Source organism: Triturus cristatus, chromosome 2_2, assembly GCF_964204655.1.
Source record: "Triturus cristatus chromosome 2_2, aTriCri1.1, whole genome shotgun sequence".
NCBI lineage: Eukaryota > Metazoa > Chordata > Amphibia > Caudata > Salamandridae > Triturus > Triturus cristatus.
In genome coordinates this window covers 581,043,879-581,064,235 of record NC_140582.1, presented here as the reverse complement: position 1 = coordinate 581,064,235, position 20,357 = coordinate 581,043,879, and the positions used below count along the sequence as shown (strand labels likewise).

General features: G+C 42.0%; 1 protein-coding gene across 27 annotated transcripts in view; it reads right to left on the bottom strand.

Moving 5' to 3' along the window:
- Window positions 1–20,357, bottom strand: part of RAPGEF2 (Rap guanine nucleotide exchange factor 2) — a 960,874-nt gene that overhangs the window by 446,784 nt on the left and 493,733 nt on the right. The gene's annotated exons all lie outside the window — the stretch shown is intronic.

Here is a 20,357-nt window from a genome sequence, read left to right as displayed (position 1 = left end):
TTTCAGACCCCTAAGTGCAGTCATTTAAAGTGGGCTACAAAAAAAGAATGCATTAATACCTACATTATCATTCGACAAATCTGTGATGCCTGTGCACAGGTCTATGTACCCAAAGCAACGAGTTATTTGTGACAAACTATTAAGAAGCCACTTCTTAATAATGCTGCTCAATAATCCACCAGATGATTCCTACACATTGGCATCAACAAGCAAAATGCATAATTTTTTAATACAATGGCCAATCCCAACATATATGCGTAGCATGCCAGCTTGCTGCTGTTTACATGCTCTTAGGTCTCGTGGCAACCAGTCTAAAGATGGTAACACGGATGCGAACGGATAGAGGGGTGTAATGGGGCCAGTTTTAAGAACTGGCTTAGGGTCAATCAGTCCAGAGGTCTTATGAATGGGGCTGATACCTTTGGACAGTGAGAATTTTTCCAGTGCAGGATCCAGTGTATACAAACCAAGCAGTGTGTTATCCAAATGTCTGGTGCAAGCCTCCTGGGACCGATAAAATCTTAAGTATTTCAGCTTAAAATATTTCCGGTGTTAAACTGAGGTGGATGTTTGTCAGTCACAAGGACTTTCATAGGCAGAGGGGCTTAGTCAGTCAAAGGGCCTAGAGCACACAATTACATACAGTCACCCCGAGGCTTAGCAGTGGTAAACGATAATCGTAACACAATAAATAACAGCCACCATAAGGTCAATCAGAAGGTGCTCTGGTTCAAGCACATTAAATGTCATGTTTAAACCAGGAATTAACTATCTCCTCTATATAGACTACTTCAATATGCAGATGACAAAAACAAACGCAAAAAGCGGCAGGCATTCAGAAAACAGATGCTTGCAGGCAGCAAGTTAACTATGTGGGGTCTTCTTTAAGGTATCTGGTAACTAGGTTTTAAGACATTTTGAGTTCCGTCTTAGTTAACAGCCTGAAACAGTAATTACGAAAGCCACCCACAGGTGCCACATGGTTATTAGGATTATTGCAAAAGTCCCTACAGAAGAGCAGGATTTCAATCAAGCGTTTGGATTAGCATTAGACAATAGGAATGCATACGGAGACACCCAAGGCCCATCTGTTCAAATGTCTCCAGAACCCGCTCCTCTCAATGCGTAGACTCAGTGGTGACTCTGCAAGAGGAGTCACCACAAGCCATTGACTAAGGGCTGCATTGTAGAGATGCACCCCCAGAAGCTGCGGTAAAGATTTGTCACAAGATATGATTCCCTTGGATGTGGACTACATCCATCAAAAAGCATCTGGCTACACCACCCTTCATCAAAACTTAATACCTTCAACCTTATCTAGGGAGAGACCGCGTGACAAGAGTTCAACTTCTGTGCTTACGTAGTTTAATAAAAGGCTGAGGTGTCCTTCCTGGGAGGAGAATTAAGTGGATTGGAATATGTGAAGACAAACTCATGGCAAGCAACACGAATGAATACAAATCACTGCCTCCAAATGCATCACCGAGGAAAAGCCAATTACTGTAGACTAGAAAGTGTCCTTCACTTACTCAAACATTTCTTCATAAACATTTCTTCATAAACATAACACCATAGTTGCTTAGTCACAGTAATTATTATTCCACTCATTATTTCAAATGCCAGAAATAAGAGGAGAACTCAAGAAAACTGCCTCGCATTCAGATTTCACGAAATCTAAATCTGTCCAAAAAGACATGTACTCTTTTCCACCGAGGCAGGTTGCGCTTTGGTGCGTGACCTAATTCTGACAGTCTCCACTGCTTCCTTTCACAGCACATTTCTCCGACTTTATTCAAGTTTTAACAACACTTTAGGAGGGAAGGGAATAGACGAACTACCATACTCAACACAAGCAACGTGGAGAAAATGCTGATTTTTAGCTAGAAGAAATTTAACATTGAATCACCTTAAACGTCCAATAAACACATTTATCAAAAACCATATTAAAATACACTCTTTCCCTTCGCCTTTATTTTGACGCCTTTTAAAGGGATTAGTCTTTTAATTAAACATGTTACAAAAAAAGGCTCACAGAGGGAAGCTGGAGGATGCACTTTGGGTTTTACAATTAAAAGGGAAAAAATCCATAATGCAAGAAAGCTATTTATATGTCAGCGCCTTGACAAAAAAAATTGAGAAATCTCTAGGCCCCTGGAGAGTTGTGGGATCAAATGTGTTGGCTGTGGGTCTAAGCCGGAGGAGGTTCGTTAATACACTTGATAGTGAGTAGATTACCACTACTGTAAAAGCAATGCAGATTATCACGGGTATGTAGGTTGAAGCTTTCCTTGATTGGTTCATAACTATGGAGATGAAGGTTACCTATAGGAAAAAGCTGAATTGCGTCAAGGGATAAGTCAAAATTCTAGCCACACAACTTCCCAAACCACCAAGAGCCGCGTGTGCTCTGCCCCAATTCTAAAGATACTTTTCAAATGTCTAGGGATAAAGAAAGCCACGTCACTAAATGGAAAACATACCCAGAGATGCACCCACATAGGGACATTAACCACTAAGTGGCAGACAATGTTCTGATCAGATCCCAGAACTTACACTGCAGTCTCCAGAGTAAACCCTATTACTATTAAACTGGGCATTACTTACTCTCCCAAACACTAAGACATTGCTAAATACTCAGTCAGAATTGGGGTTCACAGCAAAGGAAAGCATATGTTGCAACTCAAAGTCTCCTTAGTACAAATGACTCCAAACCAGAGCCACAATACACTCTCAAATATCAATCATGCATATGCTGAAATAAAAGACAGGATTTTGGCTTGTCTATTCACACGACTATATAAAAACCTCTAAGCACTTTAATTAACAATAGCTTAACAACCTTAGTTAGTTGGACTATCTGGCAGAGGAAAAAGTTTACTTATTCAAGTCTAAGCTTTTCAATGGTTTAATAACACTTAGTGGTGGGTTTGTCACTGGGATCATATGGGAGCTGGGTTGGACGGTCCTGGAGAACTAAAACACAGACTTCAAGAAAACGGATTCTCCTTAAATAAAGCTAACAACTGCTTTCGTAGGAAAGTCCTAATAAAACTAAGCATCTATGGAAATGTAAAGACTGTGGTTAAGAGTCAAGTGCTTCAGCTATTCCATGTGTTGTTTTTTTAAATTTTTTAATAAAAGTTTCCGCCTTTTCATTTTTGATTGGCTCTGGATGGGCACCCAAACCACCTCTACTCCGATCTCAAGGGAGCAACCTCTGTTACTTGAAGATGGGCAGACAGCATGATTGATCGACATCTATCAAATTCATTTCTGCGATGAAGTCTATCAACCCTTCCACCCCACACAAACACAAGTTTTCCACAGAACCAAACCCTACCATTCCTGCCCGAGTGTTTGGAAAGAATGCAACAACATGAAGAGATCCCAATGGCTGGTTCTGTGGCTCCACATCAGAGACTCACTTGTACAGACATGACTGCTTCTCCCTGGGAGCCACTGCTAACAGCCTGTGTCACTGTACAGGGATTTTTTATTGTGAAGAAGGGCTGGAGGTTGGGTGTAACATACCTCGCCAGCCACAGCCAATTTTCCTGGTTTGCTTGGTAAATGATCCTGCTAATATGACCTCTTGCTGTTTGCAAAAACTTTGAAACAAAAACTCTTAACTAATTGAGAATTGCCCTCTGTTAAGTTCCAGTGGAATAAATAAATACTGGGACTCCACTACCACCATTTTGAAGCCCAACTCTCTAAAGAATCTGTCTGGACCTGGAGAGTGATTTCTAGAAACTGAAACTGTGTCTAGCTGTTTCTTTACAGCAGGGCCCAAGTTAAAAGACAACGCATTGGCCTGGACAGTGAAGATTCACCAAAATGCCAGGAGTCTCACAGAAGACTAGAGGGGTCCCATGCCCTCACCCACGACTAGCTTACCCGCACCCAGAATAGAACTAACACTGATCAAACGAGGAATAGCTATGGCGAAATAGACCAAACTGAACATCACAACGATGACAGTATAGGTGAGCAGCCTGAAGTAGTGACACTGCCTAGCAGACAATCAACAGGAACATCTGAGACTCTTGCCCCTAGGGGCTGCAGCACATACTTTCATCTTCATGTTCTGGTCCAGGGCACAAACCCTCAATCAGTACACAATGAGGGTATCACAGACAACTGGGGCCCTTTTACACATCTGCCTGGAGCAGCTTTGTGAGAACCCAGGGTCCCAAATGCCGACAGAAGCCCCTTAACCCCGTCCAAAGGGAATTCCAGGCCATTACAGACTCCAAAGTGCTTCTACCGTGACTGTTGGACCCTGAAATGTAGCCCTTTATTATGTCCTCCAGTATGCATGCTTGAAGTACTGGAGAAATGCTTTTTACTGGCCAACACATGAACCGCAACTTATTAATTTTATTTGACTGTATATATCTTTAATACCACTAACTTTGAATAGCTTGGCAGGCTAGCTAAGGTGACGGGAATCTAATGGGTAACAATTACAAGGTTTGCTTTGCTGCAGTACAATACTGACTGATTTGGCCCAGTTGGCAAGATGGCTCACTAAGTTAAGTGACTGCATCTGGTGAGAGGTACTAGTCACAAGTCTGAATCTCAACAAAGACTTGTTTCTTTTGAAGTGGATACACAGAGTACCATTACATTGTGTAACATTGTGTTCGTTACAGTGTTTAGAAATGGCTAGAGGTGTGGTGTACTTTACTACAGAACACGTTTTGGCAAAACCAATAGATTTTGCCTATGCAAAATATACTGGCTTTGTTAAAGCTGCTGTGCAACATGTCTTAAGCACTATGACACGACCAACCTTGATCGCGCCATTTAGCTTATTTTTTTCTTTTTTTTAACTTTAAGCCATGCTGCACAGCAGCCCGTACTGCTGTACAACATGCAAAAAAAAAACAGCACGGGGGGGGGTGGTTGTGAGCAACACGAGGGCAGGAAACACAGGACGGACGCAAGGTGGGTGAAACGAGGGGGTTAGTTAGAAACAATGGAAAGCGGGAGAAGGGCAGAGGGGTTTAGAAACAAGAAAAGCGGAAGGGTGGGTTAGACACACAGAACAGGAGGAGGGCAGGGAGCAAGTTAAAACAACAGTGGATGGTGGGGGTGAAGGTGAGGGACTACAGGCACATGAACTCTCTAAGAGTGCATGTGAAAAAGTTTTTTTTTTAAATGAAAGAGTACCTGGGGCCAGTGGAAGAAAACTGGTCACAGAAAGCAGAACTTGGTCCATGCTCCATGGAACGGATGAAGACCCCAAAACCGAGGAGGAGGCTGGAGGCCAGAAGGACCTGCTGTCCAATATTGACTAAGGAAACGGGTATGAAGTGAGAGCCAACCAATGGTGAGTAAAGATATATAATGGGCAGGCTCTAAGTCCCTTTTGAGATTTTGTTTTCATTACATGAGATTTTGCAAGCACAATGCAGGCAAAATCTAAAAAGAAATCCTCTCCAATACTGTGTACAATATTATGACTACATTGCCTGTGCAATGAAACTTTCCCATTGGCTCTCATCACATTGGGCTACGTCTCTATGGTTTTCCAGCAAGGAAACTTGGTAGTCGCCTACGGACTGCCTGCCTAAGTATCCTATCCTCACAACCAGATACAATTGATGCATCAGCTGCTTTACAGAAATGCATGATGAAAATAAAGGATCTATTATAAGTCTAGGATCTTTATCAATATGATTGGAGGCTGCTGGACAGCCCTATGACCCAATCAAAGAAATCCACATGTTAAACAGCACAGGCAGGTGTAAGTCCATACAACTGCTTTCCAGTGGTCCCTACTTATGTTCTAGGTGTCAGTGACACACATTACTTGACTTCTGAATTTGCCTTCAAGCTTGAAGAGCAAAAAAAGGCCCTGCTGGTCCGGATGCAAAGAGAATCACAAAGATGCTTTAAAAAGAACAGTAAAACGTGTTGTTGTAATGGCAAAGTGCAGTGCACTCACCTTAACTGCTGACAATTTACGGTTTTAAGATCATGCCATGTTGCACTGGTAAAGGTCTAGAAAGAATGATCTTAACGCAGCTTGAGATGTGAAAGGAGGAAAAGCAAAAATCTGCACTCCTACTTTGCCGACCACACAGGAGATATTGGACCATGAAAGGAAGGAGTCCTTTGTAATCTCTCCAAATCCCTGACGGGCCCCGACCATCCCATTTACAAGTGAACTCCCAAAACCCCCAAGAATTAACTGAAGAAGAGACTGGAGAAGAAGAGGTTAAATACAGCAGGTTATGAAAACCTGAAGTCACATAAAGTGAAATATTGCACGACAGCATACATATCACCAGTGTCTAAGACACTGTGGAAAACATTACTCATATCAATAAAATAGAGTTCTGATACAGCTGGGCTGTGAATTTCACACTGTGGATCTGGGTCATGCTCGACAACGTTAGAGAGCAGAAGCAGAATACTGCACTATAAAAAACGGTACATTTGCGGGAAATACAATTACCGGGGGCTAAATAAAAATAAGAGGGGTACAAATGAGTGGTATTGTGGCACATAATGACTCAGACTCATGAATATAGAGAATCTATTTCATACGGGCAGAAGGGAAACGAGTATGAAGATGTTTACGATTATACATTTTGTACCATGGTTTACTGATGCTGGTAGAACAATGCCTACCCTCTCTAAATGCTATGGACGTCTTACTCAAGGCAAAGGCAAAGAAACAGACACTTATGTGCTGCTGCAGAGATTATATGTGAATACTCTATTATTCAGGGAATTATTTTTCATTTCTGAAAGGAAGGAAGTTTCTTCAAACTGGGTTTGAAGATGAGCATTTCCGATAGTAGGACACATAGGTTTTACCCAGACTACTTGTTCTTGGGAGGGTGCAGGTGACACAGTAAAAGATTAAATCAAATAGGGTGTTGGCTTTGGAATCTTAGTGTGTAACCTGTCAACAAGCTGCAGGGATGATGCTACTGACAGCACATGCCTGGGGTCTCAGAACTCCATCAGCTTTATCATTGTGGGAAGGAGCGAAGAAAGTTTCGGCTTATGAGCCTTTTCTTTCATGACAAGTGGTCTGATCAAGCTTCGGAACAACGCCTGATAACAAGCTGTACTGACAGCTCCCATGACAGAAACAGACACTTGAGATTATTTGAATATGTGCCCCGGCCACCTCTGGCGGGATCTGGCCTTCAAGAGATGACAATATCCATAAGTGTTGATGACTAGCTTAAAGCACAAGTACTTTAAAGCAGTGGTTCTTAACTTTTTAACTTCTGTGGACAACCCACGTACTCATTACTGGAACTCAGGGGCCTCCACTAAATAATGTTTGGAATCTGGGGAGACCTACTCAGTCATTACTGGAAGCCGGGGACCCCAGCCTAAGCATTTCCAATTATTTGAACCACAAAACAATACACAAAAAAACAGAAACAAGCATTCATCAAACAAATACACAAATGATGAAATATAATATTTATTTCACAAACACATTTAAAAACAAACAAAATGGAATTTCAATGGGAAGGCTAAAGCTTTTTTAAATTCAATTGAAACCACTCATTGTCCATACTATATTCAGTCTGATGCACTTGCACTGCTCCAAAAAATAAATCTGAGAATATTAGCTTCCAATTTCAAATTCCTTTGCATTTTTCAAAAATTTCATATTTTACATTTTGCTTCTTTATTTATATACATTTTATTGATCTGTTATTATTTAATTTTCTAAGCAGTCGCAGACCCCTTGGTGAGTAGACATTGCGAACCCCCCGGGGTCCCCGGACCACAGGTTAAGAACCACTGCTTAAGAGCATAGCAAAATGGGCGGTTCCCAATTTGAACTATTATATGCCTTTCTCAGCTTGGTCACTACCCTCAGTTTTCTGGGATCAGGTCACTTTTAAATGGATTGAAGGAGGGTTGGCAAAACTGGGGGACCTAGGTCATGACGGTTGTCTCGCATCTTTTTCATGGCTTAGGGATAGGAACCAGCTTAATACACAAGATTTCTTTAAATACTTACAACTCCGGAGCTTCATAGATAGAACCAAGGTCAACTCAGAGGTATTATTTGGCAAGATAACATTGCTGGAGTTGATTTGCAGACGCTCGAAAATAGGGGTAATTTATCAGCATTTACTCTCAGGCCTGCCAGATGATATTGCAGTTTATACTAGAAACCTTGAGGCCAAGCATGGGGGTAACAGGGTTGGATCTATCATAAACTCTTGAATTGGCCGGGAGTGTCTTAATTTCCGGGAGCTTACAATCTCAGTGCTATATGGCCATGTTTGATTTATATTATACCCCGGCCAAGATATCCAAGTGGGGGGGGGGGGGGGTAATGGCCTGCACGGCTGCCCCAGATGAGGGCTTTTGGCTGCAAATGACGTCCACATGTTTTTCGAATGTGTAAGTCTCCGCCCCTTCCTGGGCAATGTTGAGCAATTTATCAACTTAAGGCTCCAGATGCCTGTTACTCTTTCCCCTGAATTGGTGATCTGTGGGCTCGAAAGCAGTATGCTGTATGAAAGATCTCAATATACCTCTGCTTTTGTGTTAATTGCAATGGCTATGGTTCGTCTATGTATTACTTCGGACTGGATCAGTCCCGAGGCTCCTACGTTCTTTAATTGGAGAGCAAGGATGTTGGCCTTGCATAACTTGGAGACTGCTGTGTGGGAAAGATGGGGCAGACGGAGACGTGACTTCGGTAAAAAGATTTGGACCCCATTTGAAGATTGGTTAGCCCAATAGGGGCTTAGCCCTCTTATCACTTCAATGTAAACAATTGTGTGCCTTTTTTTTTTATTATATATGCTTTAATGTTCATCTTATATAGCCACCATGCTAAGTGTAAATCGTTTTATCTCATACATGTAAACAAGCTTTATTAAAAATAATTTAAAAAAAAAAGAAGATTTGTTATCACCCATTTATGTGAAATTATAATCCAGTTAATACATTTAATGCAAACTTAAAAAAGAAAAAAGAAAAAAAAAAGCTGTACTGACAGCTCCCATGACAGAAACAGACACTTGAGTTTACTTGAATATGTGCCCCGGCCGCCTCTGGCGGGATCTGGCCTTCAAGAGATGACAATATCCATAAGTGTTGATGACTAGCTTAAAGCACAAGTACTTTAAAGCAGTGGTTCTTAACTTTTTAACTTCTGTGGACAACCCACGTACTCATTACTGGAACTCAGGGGCCTCCACTAAATAATGTTTGGAATGTGGGGAGACCTACTCAGTCATTACTGGAAGCCGGGGACCCCAGCCTAAGCATTTCCAATTATTTGAACCACAAAACAATACACAAAAAAACAGAAACAAGCATTCATCAAACAAATACACAAATGATGAAATATAATATTTATTTCACAAACATTTAAAAACAAAAACAAAAAGAAAATGGAATTTCAATGGGAAGGCTAAAGCTTTTTTAAATTCAATTGAAACCACTCATTGTCCATACTATATTCAGTCTGATGCACTTGCTCTGCTCCAAAAAATAAATCTGCGAATATTAGCTTCCAATTTCAAATTCCTTTGCATTTTTCGAAAATTTCACATTTTACATTTTGCTTCTTTATTTATATACATTTTATTGATCTGTTATTATTTAATTTTCTAAGCAGTCGCAGACCCCTTGGTGAGTAGACATTGCGAACACCCAGGGGTCCCCGGACCACAGGTTAAGAACCACTGCTTAAGAGCATAGGTCACCCCCACAAGACCTACATTCACAGGCATCAACCATGCTTAGACAGATATTACATAGAAACAGTACTGAGAAATGTTGCAAGTCTCGCCTAGCACTTGTCATAAGGAAAGCCAAAAATAAGAAATTGTCCCACAGATAACTGATAGGGCAACCAGCACCAAGAATTCATTAAAAAAAACTTAACATTCTGCACTACATATAAAAGTCAAGAGAAAATTTCTCCCAGAACAACCAGATACATGTTGGCAGCAAAACAGAAATGCATACCTTCAATCGTGTGAGGTGAAAAAGCAGCCACTCAAAAACATGGTGTGCCATTATCTGACACCCAAATCTACAGCTATTTTAATAATCACAGTGGTACTACATATAATATGTGACCTATGTCAAATTGCTTTAAAAGCTGTGACGTCACAGCACTATAATCCAATGAAATGTCTCAACCAATCAATGAGCGGTTGGGAGACTGATTTATCACATTAAGTTTCAGAGATCCAAATTGAGGACTTTACGAGGGTTAGTACTTCGGGTAATGGATTGTCTCTCTGATTTGGAATGTCGCTAACGGAGCGGAAAACAGTGCAACAAAGGTTAATAAAGACCAAGGGACTAAGGAGCATTCTATTTATGGTGACTGTATACATTAGGTTTTTAGGAATTAAGTGGGACACATTAAAGATCTACTGTTCTGAAAAATAGTGGAGAATACTGGTTATATCTCAATATTTTAATGTTGTTGAATTTTTTTCAAGGAAAACAAGCTAATTGATAAAGCTGCATCATCACTTTAGAGCAAAAAGAGAGAAATCAACAATTACCTGCAGGACCAGGCAACCGAAAATGTTATTTGCCACATAATACTTAGGGCACCAAGAGGCCACCCACTTATAGGGTGGATTCTAAGGAATGTCACACCATAAGACACTCACTGGCTTTCCAAGGAGTAGCATTATAGAGCTGGAAGGTGTTGCCAATTGCTACGCAGAAGGAAACACTATTTTTTTTACTCACTTGCTGATATCATTGCCCTTAGCAAAGCAAGAAGTGTTTAGTCTATTACGTTGTATAATATTCAATGACCTCAATCTACCTCTTGCATTGAACTCTTTTTAAGATAAATTGTAGGACTTCCAATAACAACGAGGATCTCCGGATGACAGGCCAAAAGTAAACATCTCTAACCGTTACTCTCACCCCACCCTCTTAGGCGATTAGACGTTTAAGTGTGTAAACATGACTGAGTAGATCAGGCATAAGATGAGTAGTCAATATGGCTTTGGCGATCTCTTGATTCAGGTCATTTGAGAGCAAACTTCCACTATGGTGTTAGAGAAATTTAACAGTATCAGAGCAACCATGTACCTAGCAGAGACACACAAGCCTGAAGTACAAACCTTAATCTCCTGATACTGCAGAGCACAAAGTCATGGACAACAAACTATCTAAATAAAATGAGGCTTGAGGTAGGTTAGAGGTCACTTCTACTCCTTCTTTATGTGCATTATTTCCTGCTATTAGGCCAAAAATTGATCAATCTTGGAAATTATCCTGGAAATCACATACCCAAATGGAATGTGTTTGTTACGATGATGTGGATAGCACTCACTGAACATTCCAGGTTCAGAATTCTGTCCCATATATAGAATTGGCACTACAATTGGTGTCCAACAGCTGTGGGCCTGGCAACCTTATGACCACAGATAAGGAAAGTTAGCTGGATGAGATCCCCAATACAAATGTTATCATCTCAGCTACCACCCTCTACTTGGCTTAGGAGCCTTGAGTGAAGGATATGAAGAGATGTGGATTGCTCCACCTTGCAGTACGTTCACTTGCACACAGTCTTCACACCGACACACACTAGAGCATGGTAAAACCTCACCATGCTCACACAAAAGAACAAGATCATTGAAACTAAAACAAGTCAAATGACAAGCAAACAGAAAAGGTCATTACAGATGTGTCTCTCCAAGCTAAAGAGTTATTTACACCATGTAGGTACATAAAGATCCTTGCAAGTCTTGTACGTCTTCAAATAAGCAAGCACTGGCAATGCAATAGGTTTGACAGTCACATCCAAGCACTGATAAAAACAACAAAAAATAATGGCTGCAGTGTAAACAACTAAAAAATGTAATGCTTTGTGTATAAAATGGATGAATGAGATAAAGAATTAAACATATGATGACAGTGTGCTTCAGATAGAAAACAGTCCTTCATGCAATCCACAGTAGGCAGAAGGATATGTCCAAACAGCCGATAAAAAGAAGGTGAGACTAAAACGCTCATATGTGCTGATCCACCATGTAACTGACAATGTCTTAAGCCAATGGCTGTAGGATCATGAGCCAAAGAAGCCTAATGCTGAAGGAGGCTGAACTAAAGCCTCTTGGGAGTATGGTGCAAGCGCCTCTACAAGTCAAAATACATTTTAAAATAAGACTATACAACTGCCCAAAGTGAACTAATACATGAAGAGCGGAAAGAAAAGACAAAAAGGCCAGGGCGACTGACGCCGGAATCTGGGGATCACGGTTCAATCCCTGGCGCCGGCGGCAGATTATCCCAGCACCATGTGACTCTGGGCAATAGCTTGCTTAATCTTCCCGACGGCCCCCAACGCCTAGAGACCCTTACGGGTGATTGTTCGCGCTTTACAAAATGTGGATTATTACAACAGTGGCAAAGCGCTACTGCCACGTTGGTCCTTACTTTATATCTAATGTAGTTGCTTGGGCAAAGTGAGGCCACCTCCTGACCATCGACTCGATGTCACTTTCTGACCGCTGAATAAGAGTGAGATTCCCACTGTTGCAGGAAATACCGCACAGGGAGCCAAAAGCTACCTCTATGTGAAATACCAACTATAATTTATTCATAGATGTGTAAAGTTGATAATGACAGAAAGATAAAAAGCCAAGGCAAAGCCAACAGTTTTCAGCTTTAGGCCCGCCTGGCTTTGCCAATGCTTTTTCGTAATGCTGAAAAGCATCGGTTAAAAGCAATGCAAGAAAAACAGGCACCATTACATTTTGTTACTGATCGATCTAAGGTGGTAGGGATAATTAGCTTGATCAATAAAAAAAACAAAAAAAATGCACAAAAGCGCTTTTGTGGGGAGGGTGGGGGCGGCAACAATTTGAACTAAATAGCTGAACAATTAATCCAGTGACCAGGGCTGGGGGCGTGTAGTGTAAGGACAATAAAGTGCTGCAACAGAATCAAAACCAGGAACTTGTTACATGATACCCAACCAGGGCTCTCCCAGGATTTGGGAAGGGAAAGTCGCAGTGTGATATCTCCACAGCTGCTTGTAACACACAGTTAATTCAGCTCTTTAACACACAACTAGTTTATGAACATTTACAAACAGAAAGACTGCCTAAGCCCTTCAAATGTCTGGACAGAGACAAACACCACATCCTCTTTTGGTGAATCGACGATTTGGAAGATACCCCCTCTCCGCCATAACTCACATACTTATAGTTTGCCTGGCACTCAAGGTGCTTCTAAGCGACATTACTGCACTCGACAAAACAGCAGATTTAAGGAAACAGCAAGTCTGATTGCCAGGTGATCTTTTCATAAAAGGCACTGTTTCACCTATAATGTTTCTTAATACTGCATATTACCGTTTTAAGTTTGCCACAACCATTATTTTTTTCTCCTCACTCACTCAAGTCTGCGATAAGCTGGCAAGCACCAGCTGGACATGAACTCGCAGGTGAACCGGGCGGATGGCCCAAGTATTAAAAGCAAGAGCATGGTCGGGGTCGCCACAGAGGGAGGGGAGACGCCGCACAGCACTGGCAACAAGCAACCGTGCTACAGCTAATGCTGGTGGGCAAGCTTCACAAAGCAACTAGTTACATATCCACAGGAGAAATAAGTCATCCACGATAAGTATTCGCCAATTCAACAACAACTGCAGAACAGCTCCAATCTGACAAACTTTAGATCACCTCACACCAACTCTCCACTCTGTTTCATCAGCTGCCAACTCTGTTCAGTGGTTTCGTCTTGCGACGCCTCTACAAGCAGTTTAATGCCTGTTACTGTCTCTCAGCTGAGAGCTCTAACCCGCCCAAACAGCCATCCGTGCATACCACTGGTCTGGCTCGCGCTACTTGGAAACGAGGCAGCTAGGCAAGTCGCGCGCCAAACTCGTGAGGGATACGAATGGACTAAATTAGGCTCAAGGAGAAGCATTCAAGCAATGGTACTTTCCACTAGAAACACTGAAAAAGCCAGGAGTGTGCTCAGGGTGTTTGATGGCGTTCATCTAGAGATGCCGGTCAACGTCTGACGGATGTGGTTATGTTATATCCAACAGGCGCAGATTTCTAAATAAGAATATGTTGCCTGTTTACAATTCATCCCAATATGTTAGGGGTCCCCAAGTGGTGTACAAGAGTCTTCTTTGGGGTTTACAGGTAAAAATGGACATAGCTAGTGAGCCGGGTCTGTCATTTTAAAGAGGGCCCTTGAGCACCATTTCAACAGAGTAATGCTCACTAAAACAATAAATTACCAAAATGCAAACATTCTCAGCTAAAAGCAAAGTAAAAGTAGGAAGTATAGCCAACCTCAAAACACCCATACACACGTCGACACTCAATGCACTCCAGTGCTTAATTTGTGTTTTTAAAAAAAGTGCCAGGGTTCTTGTCACCATCTTCTTAGAGACACCAAGAGCCTAACCGATCGTATAGAGGCAAGCTTAGACAGATGCAAAGTGATCGTCTCAATCATTAAGGAGTTCACCACCCCTGAGGCCACAGACTACATCATTGGAATTCTGCGACAGTCTATCCAACTTCTTTCACAGCAAAATCAAAAAAATCTACAGCAACTACGAACAACCACCTCAACCCCTAAAGATATCATTACCAACCTGCTGACCGCCAACCAAGACACACGCCTAATCAGCTGGAAAACACTCAGAGGAAGACACCACAGCAATCATGAAAGCAGTTCACTCAGGGGCCCCAACAGATCCCTGTCCATCACAACAACAACATGGGAGGACCACAGATCAGCAAAATCCTCACCATCATCAACTTCTCCATCAAATCAGCCCCCTTCCCTGAAGACTGGAAAGATACAGCAGTCAACTCCCTTTTTCAAAAAACCATCGTCTGACACCAAAGAATTGGGCAGCTTCCAACCCAACTCCTTGCTCCAGTACCCATCCAAAGTGATAAAGGAGGTAATCAACAAAACTCACCAACGACCTCGAATGCCACAACCTACTTGACTGTACCCAATCAGGCTTTTGGAGCAACCACAGTACTGAAACAGCTCTCTCATGGCCATGGACGAAATGTGCACAATACTGGACTGTGCCCTCATCCTACTCAACCTCTACGCTTCTTTTAACACAGTATCACACTACAACATTCAGGAGACTGCATAAAAAAGGCATACAAAGCCCGAACCTCAACTGGATATGCGCCTTCCTCACTGGAAGACAACAGTGAATCAGACGTCCACCCTACATGTTGGAGCCCAAGAGCCTGAGCTGAGGAATCTTCCAGGGTTCATCGCTCAGCCAACCCTGTTCATTAGTTACATGTCTCCACTCTGCAACATCATAAGAGCAGCTGGAACCTCCATTATCGCCTTCGCCGATGACACCCAACTCATTAATATCTTTGCACGACAAGTCCACCACCACTACAATCAACTTCTTTGACTGCATGATCAACGTAGCAGACTGGATGAAAGCCAATTGGCTGAAACTCAACTACGACAAATTAAAAGTGATGATATTCTGGAACAAAAACTCCCCATGGTGGCCCCAGAGCTCAGACCTCTACCCACACCAATCAACCACACAAAAAAAACAGAGAATCAACCTCGATGACAAACTCAAAATGACTGCAAAAGGTCTGAGCAGACAGCTCTTCCAGTTTCCATATACTCTGCATGCTCTGCAAGACCTTCAAATGGATACACTGGAATGCCAGACATACCGTCACACAACCCCTCAAACGCAGACTAAACTATGGCAACGCATTCTATATCTCCCATGATGCTCCCCCATCACTCCACATCTCAGAGTGCTCCACTGGCTCTCCATACATAAACTGTACCAATTGAAACTCCTCATGCACAACATAGAACCAACATACCTCAACAACCACATTTACTTCCACCAACCCACCAGACACTAGCACTCAGCTTTCCTCGCACACACCCGCCGTATTGACAAAAGCAGAATAAAGGGTCTTACATTCTCCTACATTGCATCCAAAGCTTGGAATGACCTTCCTCTACACTTCAAAGCCTCCTCCCAACTTCTTGAATTCTGCAATAAGATGAAGACCTTTTTCTTCAACAAATTCTCCCAGGATGACACACTACACTCTCACTCCCATGCCTATACTCCTGAGCCAGCACCTAGATACCCTACCAGGTGAGATAAGCCGTACAATTCAAAACCACATATTGATGAGCCTGCCTCAATGCATATCATAGAACATGCAGATCACAGATTTGTTGACTGTTTTTGACATAGAAATAGTTTTGTTACTTGCAAGTTTATATGTTGCAATCCTTTTAAAATAGCACAGTGGGCTAAGAACCAGCATCAAGGAGTTGCATGCAAACTGCAAAGCATGGGTGTAGAACCTTATTGTTTTTTTTCTCAATCTTTCTTTATTCTAAGATTGCTACAACGCAAGAACTCAAAGAGAAGAACATAAAACCAAAATAATTGACTCATGGATTTCCCATGGAGAAGAGTGCGCCTCTGACAAACTATCCATTGTTTTCTATCAGATATCTTACAGCAGATAGTGGCTCATCAAGTGCAGCAAAAGCTTGCAACCGTGATAAATTAATATTACCTAATACAGCTACAAATGTTCATGTTCCACATGGAAAGGGGAAAACAAAGAAATTAACACGACCTGTTTAGTTCAATCCCACTTCTGAAAGATGATCACTGGTGGTGTGCAGCAACTCAGGACAACGTATCTGATGGTACACTACAGCTCAAGCGTCAACAAAGAGAATGTTTTACTTTCCAGATCCAGGGCCTTAAGGCTCACCGTTCTAACTACAAACAGAAAGATTTGGCTTCAGATAATTGATCACATGAAGCGGAAGTGGACATTCTATTGCTACTTTTGGCAAGGAAGCAGTTGTGCCAGCCTTAGACAGTTCAGGCCTCTGACCACCCCCCACACCCTCCCCCACCACTACCACCACCACTGTTTTCTTCAACTGTGACGCAGTTGTCTTGGCTCCAACCATGTGCTTCTTGCTCCAAGCCCCCTCGGAGGTAGGATGGAGGAAGGCAGAGGAGGGGCAATCAGCAAGAAGAAATTGTATGTAATCTACACTGTGAAGGGTGGGGTCCTGCTGCTCACAGGATCCTAGGTTCATCTCCCATGTAGACTCACAGACCTGTACACTGATGTAAAAATACTCTGTCTTGGCAAACGCAATTGTTTCTCTATAAAGGGATAATCCCAAGGGGTAAAATGGCCCTTATCTGCCTGGATGGTATAAATGTGAAACATTTTCCAGCTCATCAATTTCTAGCTGGTGTTTGTGGGTCTTGCAACACAAAGACTAATGTCCCCCAAAACACTGGCAAAGATTAGACCAGAAAACAATTCCTCCAACCTTGACTGTTCTATCTTTACCCCAGTCTATAATCACTGTAACCACTCAATAAAGACAGATAAATAATGAAGAGGACCTCAATTTTAGACAAAATATATATTTAACTTTAGAAAACCTTGGATTTCTGCAGCAGACCCAACCCTGACTAGGGTCAAGATCCAGAACTAGACGTTCAAAAGGTATGCTCCTGCCGACATAAACGTAGGGGAACTGTCCCTACCAGGTTGTGTTTAATCATAACTGAAAAAACAGGATAGTCTGCTCCGGGCAGTGCTGAACCCAGGATGAGGTGGGTACACAAGACACTGCAGTCTGCATATGGAGGAGATGCTCCAAGCACCAGCTGCAAAAATAGGTGATTCAGGAGTCAATGTATATAGAACACACGGCCTGGTATCAGCAGCCTGCTGCCATAATTCAATTCTTTTCTAGGCTACCGAGTCCTCTTAGTTTTCTTCACTGATCCCTCTTCCTGAAAGTGTCTCTCTTCTTCGGGACAGCTGGTTCCACCATTTACAAGTGATTTATTGTGGTATTGTTGGTTTTACCTGTGCTTAATGTGTATTCTTAAGTAGCACCATGGAGATGGAATCTGATGAAAGGCAATGTTGGTAGCCTGAGTCAGTAATCTCCACTGAGCTTTGTTGGATGGATGGGACTTTTTATACTTGGATTAAACTTACTTTTCCACCTTACACTGGGCTCCTCTTTACTTGGATTTATATATTTTACAGTTACCCTGTACCTTCCACAGACCCACACTATGCTCACATTTCAATACTTACAAGGTCAATGTATTTGTGTATCTATCTCCATGTCATTCCCTGCTTCTTACCGACCATACATTGACACAATATCAGTTCTATCTTTGGTACAATCTAAGGTTGCGATATGCTTATGGTTGTTTTCAGATATTTCTATGTACCCTTAAAAATAGATGTAATGTAAATGTACACAACTGACTCCATTCCATTCACAAATCTGTGCTAATCTAATAGAGGCATCAATGTGCAGGAGTTGCCATTTCAAATTGATCAACAGTAGTAAAACATGCCCAAAAAATAAACAAGGTTGTTTTTGCAATATGTTTGAAACCGTGAACACTAACAATATTTTTGTCACTTCACACTCAAATAGCATCTACACTCAGTTAGGCCAATGGGCTTCTTTGGTCCCATGCATAAGAAGAACATGACTGGTAGCAATACGAGAAACTAAAGGAGAAAATAAGTGCCTGAAAAGAAACATGTTTGGGCTTTGTAGTTTTGCAGCAAGCTGACCGTTGCATGTGATCTGAGAAATGTTTGCCTGTCAACGCTGTCTAGTACATACTAAAGGTTTTTCTATTACTAATCGAAGAACCATCAAACAAGCATGGTGCTTACAACAGGACATCGCCAGTGGAAGGCCAATACGGCAAGTACATTTGAAAAAAAATAGCAAGAAATCTATGACATCCAAATACTGGAATTTGCATAAGACCCTCTTTCAGAGTTGCCCATTAACATGAAGTGGGCATACAAACAAGGTTTTACACCTCAGTGGGGAACGTAAGTAACTCGAGAAATGTTGCACATCTTAACGCTTAACCCATCACTCTCACCCTGTCTTCCATAAACCCAACCAGATTTCACCTGGTAGATAAAATGTGTGTTTAAAAAAATGCAAAATTCCGGGTTTTGCAGCTAGGTTGTGAGGGTCGGGGTGGGAGGTAAGATGGAGTGCCCGGTAGTACACTGTTATTCCCCATGTAGATGTGTGGAACTTCTAATAGATAGGCAATACCGGAAGTTTAAGCTTTCCCCCAAGTATTACTACGGATACCAAACTCTGGGCCACTGCCGATGAGGGTTTTAGTGGGAAGTGCTTCGACAGGAAACATAGTACACAGGTAATTTTGTGGTGCATTAGATAGCTGTGATCATAAACAGCAAGAGGTGAACAAAGTGGAGAATAACTGGACAACTTACAATAACAGAACTGTCGAGGGAGACATAGTGCATTTCATGTAATGGGTCCTCAAGCAGCAGGAGCTGGTTTGTGAGGACATAAAGCCCTTTAGTTGAGTGGCTACTCGAAACACAAAGGAAAGTATGCTACAATGTGCTGCAGTCAGGAGAGAGAACAATGCAAGTCAGGACATGGCATGGAGGCTACGGGCGAGTGCAGGAGGCATGGAATGAGAACTGTAAATGACTGCATGTCAATCTGTGCCTCAACCATTTTGGTGCCCAAAGGAGGGTGAGGGCGCAACCTCTGAAAGTTGAGTAGGGTGCCATTGGTTAACAACACTTCCCCAAGGGAGCGTGACTAAATATTTTGGGTCAGACGGAGGAAGCCATTTCAGCAGTCCAGTTTTCTCAAAGTCAGGTAGGTGGTAGTTTTGAACAAGGTAAACAGGAGGTGAAAACGGATGCTCCTGAAAGTGTTATAGGACTGCAGTGGTAGTGGAGGTTATAAACATGGAGGTGTGCCTGGAGCGGTTATTAACTTGCAGTTCTAAAGTGCACAACATGCAGTGGTAGGGCATCATCTTGTGAAAGTTTGGGGCAAAGCTTGTGATAATAGATCTCCAACATAATGTCTGCAGAAGTGGGAAGATGGTGTGAAGACGTCAGTGCAGATGGTGAGAACGGTGAAACTGGAAGGTTTAATATTTTTACTTTAGCTCTATAGCTAGTTTTTACACTGTATTTGGGTCTTGGAATAACAGGGGGTATGAAAGAAAGCGAAGAGGTGGTACAAAAAACTGAAAGAAGAATATGAAGGATATGCTGCGTCCAAAAGAAGGCATTAAATGAGAAAGGAATGAAGCAAACAGGACAAATAAGCCACAGGTACAACGATGGGTGATAATTAGTCCAAAAACCAGGACATTGTAGAAGACTGATTAACTCAATAGGAGGAAAACCAGGAGGCTGATTTTCTCATTTTTCCCAGGAAGGACACAGCCATGCCCATCATATGGGTGATTAAATACTTCAATTAAAATGTTCATGTGAAAGGACAAAAAT